This window comes from Sminthopsis crassicaudata, chromosome 1 (assembly GCF_048593235.1).
Source record: "Sminthopsis crassicaudata isolate SCR6 chromosome 1, ASM4859323v1, whole genome shotgun sequence".
Classification (NCBI taxonomy): Eukaryota; Metazoa; Chordata; class Mammalia; order Dasyuromorphia; family Dasyuridae; genus Sminthopsis; species Sminthopsis crassicaudata.
In genome coordinates, this window is record NC_133617.1 from 580,536,520 (window position 1) to 580,544,893 (window position 8,374).

Genomic DNA, 8,374 nt, shown 5'->3' on the forward strand with positions numbered 1-8,374 from the left:
CTTTGTGAGTCAATCAGCACCAGACATCTGTAAGAAATTACAAAAACAGGAGGGATTTGAAGGAATTAATATATCCCAATTAGTTGAGATAGCCTTGAAAGTTTTTAATAAGCGTGATAAGCCAGCAAAAGAAACAGGGAAGCAGTGTGCTTGAGCAGTAGTTGGCAGCCCTGAAGGAATCCCAAAACTCTTGCAGTCTCTGCAATCCCTGGGTCACTGAGTTTCAGCAAGAAAGGCTGGGCTATGTGTCCCCAAAGTATCTTATCTAGGTTATATTTTTAAGTCCAGGTATTGCTCCCTGTCTGCAGAACGTGTCCAAGCTATTCTGTCTATTCATGTCCCTATTACTGGGTCCTTGAGTTTTTAGGAACTGCCGGCTACTGCCGCCTATAGATTCCTTCCTTTGCAGAGATAGCTAAACCCCTCTACTCTGACACAAATGGATCTGGTCCCCTTACCTGGGGCCTCTCTGAACAAGCCTCCTTTGACCATTTAAAAGCTGCTCTTGCTGAAGCCCCTGCCCTTGCCCTCCCTGAAGTTACAGAGCTATTCCACCTTTTTGTTTCTGAAGCAAGGGGAATAGCTAGAGGGGTGCTCATGCAGACGCTTGGCCCATGGTGCCGCCCAGTGGCCTTCTCTCTAAACACCTGGACCCAGTCACTGCTGGATAGCCTCCATGTTTGAGAGCTGTGGCAGCCACAGCCATCTTGGTTAAGCTCTCTTTGGGTCAGTCCCTATCCATTGCAGCACCCCATGCAGTTGAGGCCCTTCTTAAATCCATGCCTGACAGGTGGCTTTCAAATGCACAGATCATTCACTATCAAGTCCTGCTTTTTAACCATCCCCATCCTACTTTTAGCAAAATCTCAGCCTTAAATCCTGCTATTCTGCTTCCAGACCCCTCCTCCCACTCTACAATTGCTTTCAACTTCTTGATGAAACCCAATCAGCTAGACCTGACCTCTTGGATACCCCATTGCCAAACCCTGACCTGGTTCTCTTCACAGATGGTAGTAGTTTTGTCCTAGGGAATACTGGTGTCTCTAGGGCAGCTGTTGTAGACTTCCCTTCCCTGTCTACCTGTGGGCTTCTTCCTTACCATCTGGTTCTTCTGCTCAGAAACCTGAGTTAGTTGCCTTAACTCCAGCCCTCTATCTTGCGAAGGAAAAGTCAATAAACATTTACACTGACAGAGTTATGCCTTTGTGACAGCCCACATTCATGCCTTCTTGTATAAAGAACCTCTGCTGGAAAAGATATTAAAAACAAATCAGGCATCCTTTCCTTATTAGACTCTCTTTGATTGCCTTGTGTAGTCGCCATTATTCATTGTCCCAGATACCAGTCAGAGGATTCTATGGAGGCTGTAGAGAATCAAGCTGCCGACCTGGTTGCCAAGAAGGTAGCCATCATTTCTCTATCACCTTTCCTGCCTCTAGCTGTTTCCACCCTCCAACCTGTACCAGTGTATTCCCCATTGGAAGATTCCTTCGCCATACAAAAGAGTGGGAAGGAGGGCCCTTGGTGGGTATAGAAGATAAAATACTTATCCCTCAGGCATTAAGTAGAACATTTATAAAGGAGCTGCATGATTCCACTCACTTGAGTGAAAGGAAAATGCACCACTTGCTGGATAGGTACTACATAAAAGATGTCAGTCATTTAGTTAGAAGCCACATGACAATAAAAGGGAATAAAGGAAGCTCGTGTGGGAAGAAGGCTGAGAAGAAACATCCCAGAGGAAAGATAGAAAGTGGATTATACTGAAGTCAAGCCATTAGCATCTGGATCTGAATATCTTTTAGTCTTTGTAGACAACTTTTCAGGTTGGATAGAAGCATTTCCCACACAGAATGAGACTGCCCTTATAATAATTAAAAAGATATTTCATGAATTAATGCCCTGATTTGGATTTCCAGTAGCCATAGGGTCAGATAATGGCCCAGCCTTTGTTGCAAAAATATCACAAGGTATTAGACGGCATTGGGTATTGAGTGGAAACTTTATTGTGCATATAGACCACAAAACTCAAGGCAGGTAGAAAGAATGAACAGGACACTTAAAGAGTTTCTTATCAAACTTGTCATGGAAACCCCAAATCCTTGGGTTTCATTATTACCACTGGCCCTTTTAAGAAGTACATGTACTCCAAATAAAATAGGGCTAACTCTTTTTGAGATCATGTTTGGTAGACCACCACCCATCTTTCCTTTAGTCAGAGAGGATCTAACTAATGAAATTTCTAACTCTTCCCTCATCAAGTTCCTCCAGAACCTGCATAAAACTGAGGGACCTGTTGCACCTTCTCTGGGAGGCTCTTCCAGTTCCTGTCACTGATCCAGCGCATCCCTACCAGCCGGGCGGCGTAAAGAAATTCTCCACAACTGGTCTCGAACTTCAGTATAGGACCTTACACTACACCCACTGCTGTGAAAGTTGAGTCCATCCTCTCCTAGATCCATTACAGCAGAGTAAAACCTGCAATCACTACAGAGTAGAAGACAGAGATCTTGGTGGACCCATTGAACCTAAGACTGGTTTGCTCCTGAATTCTTGATTCTGTGTGTTTATGGAAAATTGTCGTTGAAAGCTGGTGGATGGGCTGGTCCTTCTAATTCTTTTATTACTCATTCTGTTTGTAATTTCCCTTTTTGTTTGTATGGGGCTGTGACTTTTTCACAGGGGTCCCTCCTGCCAATCCTCCAAAAGTGTGAATTCAGTGTCACTCCTTGGGGATATCCTTAAAGATTGCAGGCAGTATGTATTTACTCCAAGTTTTCTGCATCCTTCTCCTTATGACTATACATTCACTTTGTGCCTATCTTTGGACTCTTGGGTCCGGGGGCCAGGTGGTTGCTCAATTCATAGATACTGATCCCAACTTGCCTAATAAGGAGAAGGCTGAGCAGGGCCAAGCCTTCAACTTAAAAGCCCTGAGCCATGTTGGTTGCCCAACGGAAGTAAGAAAAGAAGGAATGTTTTGGCAGGGTCCTACTCTTTGTGCCCCTGATATGGACGGATGCACTACTGACAAAAATTACTCCTGTTCAGTTCAGTGTGCCTGTGAGGTAGGATGGGGAACGTTAAATTGCCCTGTACATCAGCCTGAACTCATTGGCCCCATTCAGGTATGGGGACCCACTGCCCACCAATGGGGCCCATATCCCAAGAGATCCCTTATCTTTGCTCCTAGGTGCCCACATGACCCCTATTGGAGTATACCTCGTCCTTTTGGATTAGCTTCTCAAACTTCTGGATGTCTCATTGAAATTACCAGATCTAATCTCCGCCAGCCACGGCCCATAGGCCCTTTGGTACCATGGAAGGCAGAATCAGCACCAACTGCTTCCATCTTAAACCCAATATCTGAGGAAGTACCCATGGAACCTAGTGTTCGATCTATTGAAAACCCAATTTCCTCTTCCCAAATTGCAGATTTAGCCTCACATGAGGTGCAAAAGCCTGACAGCCCTGATGTCTCTGCTGCTTTTCTAAACATTCTTTCCAGTGTCCACCTCATTCTTAATTATACCAATCCTCAGCTGGCCAGTGACTGTTGGATCTGTTTTGATTCCCAACCTCCATATTTTATTGGGTTAGCATTAGCAGACCAGATTACTGGGACTCAGACTCAGCTGACATGTGGATGGGACCAACTCAAAATTACTCTTGGAGACATCCAGGGAACTGGTACTTGTTTAATTACATTATCTACAGATCCCTTAGACCCGCTCCTCCAATCCTGTAACACTAGTACATTAATTGTGATACCTAACACACCTACTGCCGATGACATGGTCTGGTACCAAGCTCCCAAGAATTCCTGGTTTGCATGTCGTGATGGTCTGATGCAATGTATATATACTGAGACTTTTCTCAGCAACCCAAATCCTTTCTGTATCCTTGTGGCTGTGTTTCCACGATTATCTCTTCTCCCAGGTGAGGAGGGTCGGGGCTGGTTCAGCACCCATTTTTCCTCCCCTGGAATTTATAGACAATGTCAAGCAATCCAGTTCCTTTCCCTTTTTGTGGGTTTGGGTCTGGCTGGTACCACAGTCCAGAGTACTGCAGCTTTCATCAAAGGTAATATGGGGTATGCTGAGTTAAATGCCCAGATCAATCAGGACTTCATGTACATAAAGTCCTCCATATCTAAATTGGAAGGACAAGTCAACTCTTTGGACAACATTGTACTACAAAACCATAGAGGCTTGGATCTGTTACTTATCCATCAGGGTGGACTTTGTGCTGCCCTGAATGAAGAATGTTGTTTTTATGCCAACAATTCTGGGGTGATCAGAGAAAGTTTGGCTCTGGTCCGCAAAGACTTGGAGTCTGGAAAGGAACAGACAGTAGAACAGAACTGGTACCAGTCCCTTTTCAATTTCTCCCCCTGGCTGACTACCTTTATTATGTCCCTTTTGGGCCTATTCTTACTCTTTATCCTGATAATAACAATTGGTCCTTGCATACTTTCACACCTTATCTCATTTGTTTAGTGTCAAGCTGAATCCATTAGAATAATGGTTATGCAACATTTAAGGTATATAAAAGAAGATTCTAGGATTTGAACCTTTCCCAAAAAGTTTTGAACCAAAAAGGACCCTGTAAGTTTGTCATGAGAACCTGAATTTAGCCATAGATCAAAATGACAAGTGTAAGAATGCCCCTTCCCGTTTTTGTTCTGCTGCTGGTTTGGTTCATCACACCTGTAAAGTGTTTTCTAAAACAGAAAAATTCCTGAAGCCCATTCCCATTATTGAATACATCCCAAACCCATTCTAATCATTGTATATATCCTTTTACTCCCACTATTGTATATATCCCAAACCCCTTCCCATCATTGTGTGCATCTGGTTATTGCTTTAACTTGTGAGAAATATATTTTTGCTGCTTGATGACCTAATTGTATTCTTTTTTGCTTCTGTATCACCTGCTTCACCTGCTTGCTTTGCTATATAAACATCATTCTCCAGTCACTCTGGACCAATGTGGACAATATTCCCTTTGGTCAGCTAACTTTATTATTAAACTCTCCACTTTAAATTTAAATTAGTCTCTATTCTCCTCAGTTTCCCTGGCATTACAATTTGATAGAGAAGTGGCTCTGGAATCAGAAGAATCTAGTCCAATCTGGCCCCACATGTTTATTAGATGTGTTACCTTAGACAAGTCACAATCCTGATTGTCTCCAAAAATTAGTAAATTAAAAAGAAACAGAATAAAATTAATTAACTTTGATAACTTTAAAATACTAGGTAACTATTAGTTATTTACTTATAGGATCTCATTTTTATTTCTTATAATAAACCTTTAAAACAACTACAACTTGTAGATTAAATCCAGGGACTGCAAGTTTTTGTATGACTGCAAATTAAGAATATTTTTACATTTTAAAATAAAGTTTTATTGTATTTAAAAATGTAAAAACCAAGGTGGCACAGAGAATAGAGTACCAGCCCTGGAGGACCTGAATGCAAATCTGGTCTCAGACACTTAACATTTCCTAGCTGTGTGACCCTGGGCAAGTCACTTAACCCCAATTGCCTCAGCAAAAAAAAAAAAAAAAAAAAAAAAAAAAAAAAAAAAAAGCAAAAATTAGATCTTGCTTCTAGTCTAGGGCTTGAAGCACTCACTTCCCTTCCCCATCCCCAAATCGCTCATAGAGCCCTCAGATCTAGGTTCATGTATCAGGAAACTTGACCTCTAAAGACCTAACTTCCTCTTTCTGCCTATTCACTCTGGAGTCTTAGGGAAAATCATTCAAAGCTTAGCTCATGTTCTTTCTCATAATTTTCAACTGGAAATTATCCTGTTAAAAGGGAAAAAAAAAATTGTCCTAGTTTTTGCCCTGATACAGAAGAGAGGCAGCATAGACAGCCTTGAGCAGAAGTTGTTTTCCTGTGCTCCTGCTTCCTGCTACCCCGACTGAGAGGATGAATGAATAAAGACAGCATGGTTGCACCTTCTGGTCAGTCTGTCTCTGTGTGATCCATGTTGGAACCCAAAAGCAGATAAGCTGGCCTAGTTGTAGCCACTGAGGGGTGGGCAGATAGAGTAGCCTTAAAAGGCGCTACAAGTGGTGACCAAACAGGTACCATGCATCTAGGACCTCACTGTGTAGCAGTTGTACAGTGTGAGAAGGGAGACAGAACTCTGCTCTAGTGAGTGGAATGTTTGGTATGAGACAAACTATAGTGAGGGTCCCATATCAGGAAATGCTAAGGAAAGAAGTTTATAGAATAGTACAGCAAGCAGGATTGGAAATTTATTTTAAAAAGTGGGAGGTAGTAGATAATCTGATGGTGTCCTATGATAAGAAAATGCTGGGAGCCATCCCAGAACAGCATCACCTCATTTATCAAGTGATCAGAAGCACTTGAATAGGTGCAAGCCACAATCCATTAAAAGCAGATAATGAAGTACAAATGGAGAGTCATAAAACAAATGAGGGTTGTAAACCAGCACTCACTGGGACCAGCCACTCCCATAAAATGTAGCTGGTAGAAGTTAGTTCAATTAGCCTTAAACTATCGTGCAAGTTGTAGGAGAAGGAAAAGCTTTAAAAATGAACAGAGGAGGAAGTGTGAGGAAAAAAAGAAAGATCAAGATCTTGCCCATGGGCAAGGGGATTTAAATGAGGAATTAGGATGTGATGACTCTGATTTTCTTGAAGAAGCTTCAACCATGCCTAGAGAGCAGATTATTGACAGCCCCACATCAACTCCATCTTCAGAGGTAGAGGAAGAAGGAGGAGGGGAAGAGGCAGAAACACAAACAGAATCGCCTGTGAAGCAGCCTATGACAAGATTAGAAAAAGCATTGATTAAGGCTAAGAGAGAAGGACAGGATATAAGTGATTTTATACATGTATATCCTGTGATTGAAAGGATTGACTCTGTAGGTCAAAAAAGGAGAAAATATACACCTTTAGATTTGAATAAAATTAAAGATTTGAAAAAAGGTTGTACCCTTTATGAGGCTACATCAGCTTATGTTAAAATGTTACTAGATGGTTTGTCTTATGAAGTCCTAACCCCAAATGACTGGAAATCCATAACAAGGACATGTTTAGAACCTGGACAAAATCTGTTGTGGCTTGCGGAGTTTCATGAATTATGTAAGATCCAAGTCAGATGCAGTTTGGAAATGGGAGTTAACACACAATTCACTTTTGAGCAATTAGCTGGTGAAGGTCAGTATGGAGAGAATTCAGAACAGATTAACTATCCCATGACAGTGTATGAGCAAAATTCTAAGGCTGCAATAAAAGCTTGGGGTTCCCTCCCCAAACAGAAAGATCAGGGGGAGGCTTTCACTAAGATAGAGCAAGGTCCCAATGAATCTTTTGTGGATTCTGTGGGACGTCTGCAAACTGCTGTCAAAAGAACTATTGGAGAAAATGCAGCTACAGAAATAATGACCAGACATCTGGCTAAGGAAAATGCCAATGACATTTGCAAAAGAATTATATGGGGATTGGACAAAGATGCTGTGCTACAGTGGGAACAAATACTTTTTACACCCAGATGAACTTGGAAAGACAGGGTCCCTCTTGGCAAAGGACTTCTAGAGAAATTCGTTGATGTTTCCAATGTGGAAAAATTGGACATCTAAGAGCCCAGTGTAGATATGGAGATAGAGTGAGAAGACATGATGAGAGAAGACCTAAAACTCCATGTCCAAAATGTCATAAGGGGTTCCACTGGGCCTCCGAATATAGATTGTTCCAGGGAAATGAGAGGCGAAGCCCAGGTCCAAGATATCAATCAAAAAATAGGTAGGGCATGATGGCAGCTGAGGTTACACCTAAAGAGCCTTTAGAAAGTCAGGACTCTGATTTGATTAACCAGCAGAAAAGCAATCACATGGCAGAAAGGGATTACCTGATAAGTCATCCAAAAAGCAATCAGATTGGAGAAATGGATTACACTTGGGGAAAATACAGGCCTTTTAAACCAACAGGGCTGTGTCCAGTGCAAATAGTACCAATGTAATTGCTAAATGATGAGAAGAGATTTAGAAAGTGGTAAATAGGAGGAAATTAGATAGGTTAACTGCCTGGGAGAGAGGGTTTGCTTGTATTTCTACAGATGGAGAAGGAATCAGATGGGTACCAACGAGTCGTATTCGCTTTGTCCATTGGAGAGAGACAGAAAAACAGAAAGACCTCAAAACAAAGGAGAAAATCTAAGAAACATCTGACACTGAAAGAGCATGGCTAATAAGAAGACTGTTAAAGAACTTTAAAACCAGCAGGAATCATTGGATTTCCTAACACAAGATGAGACTAATAGACAATGGACTTATGTATAAATTCTCAATTTATGATTATTTGATCATGTTATTTGTTACATACTTCCAGCATGTGTTA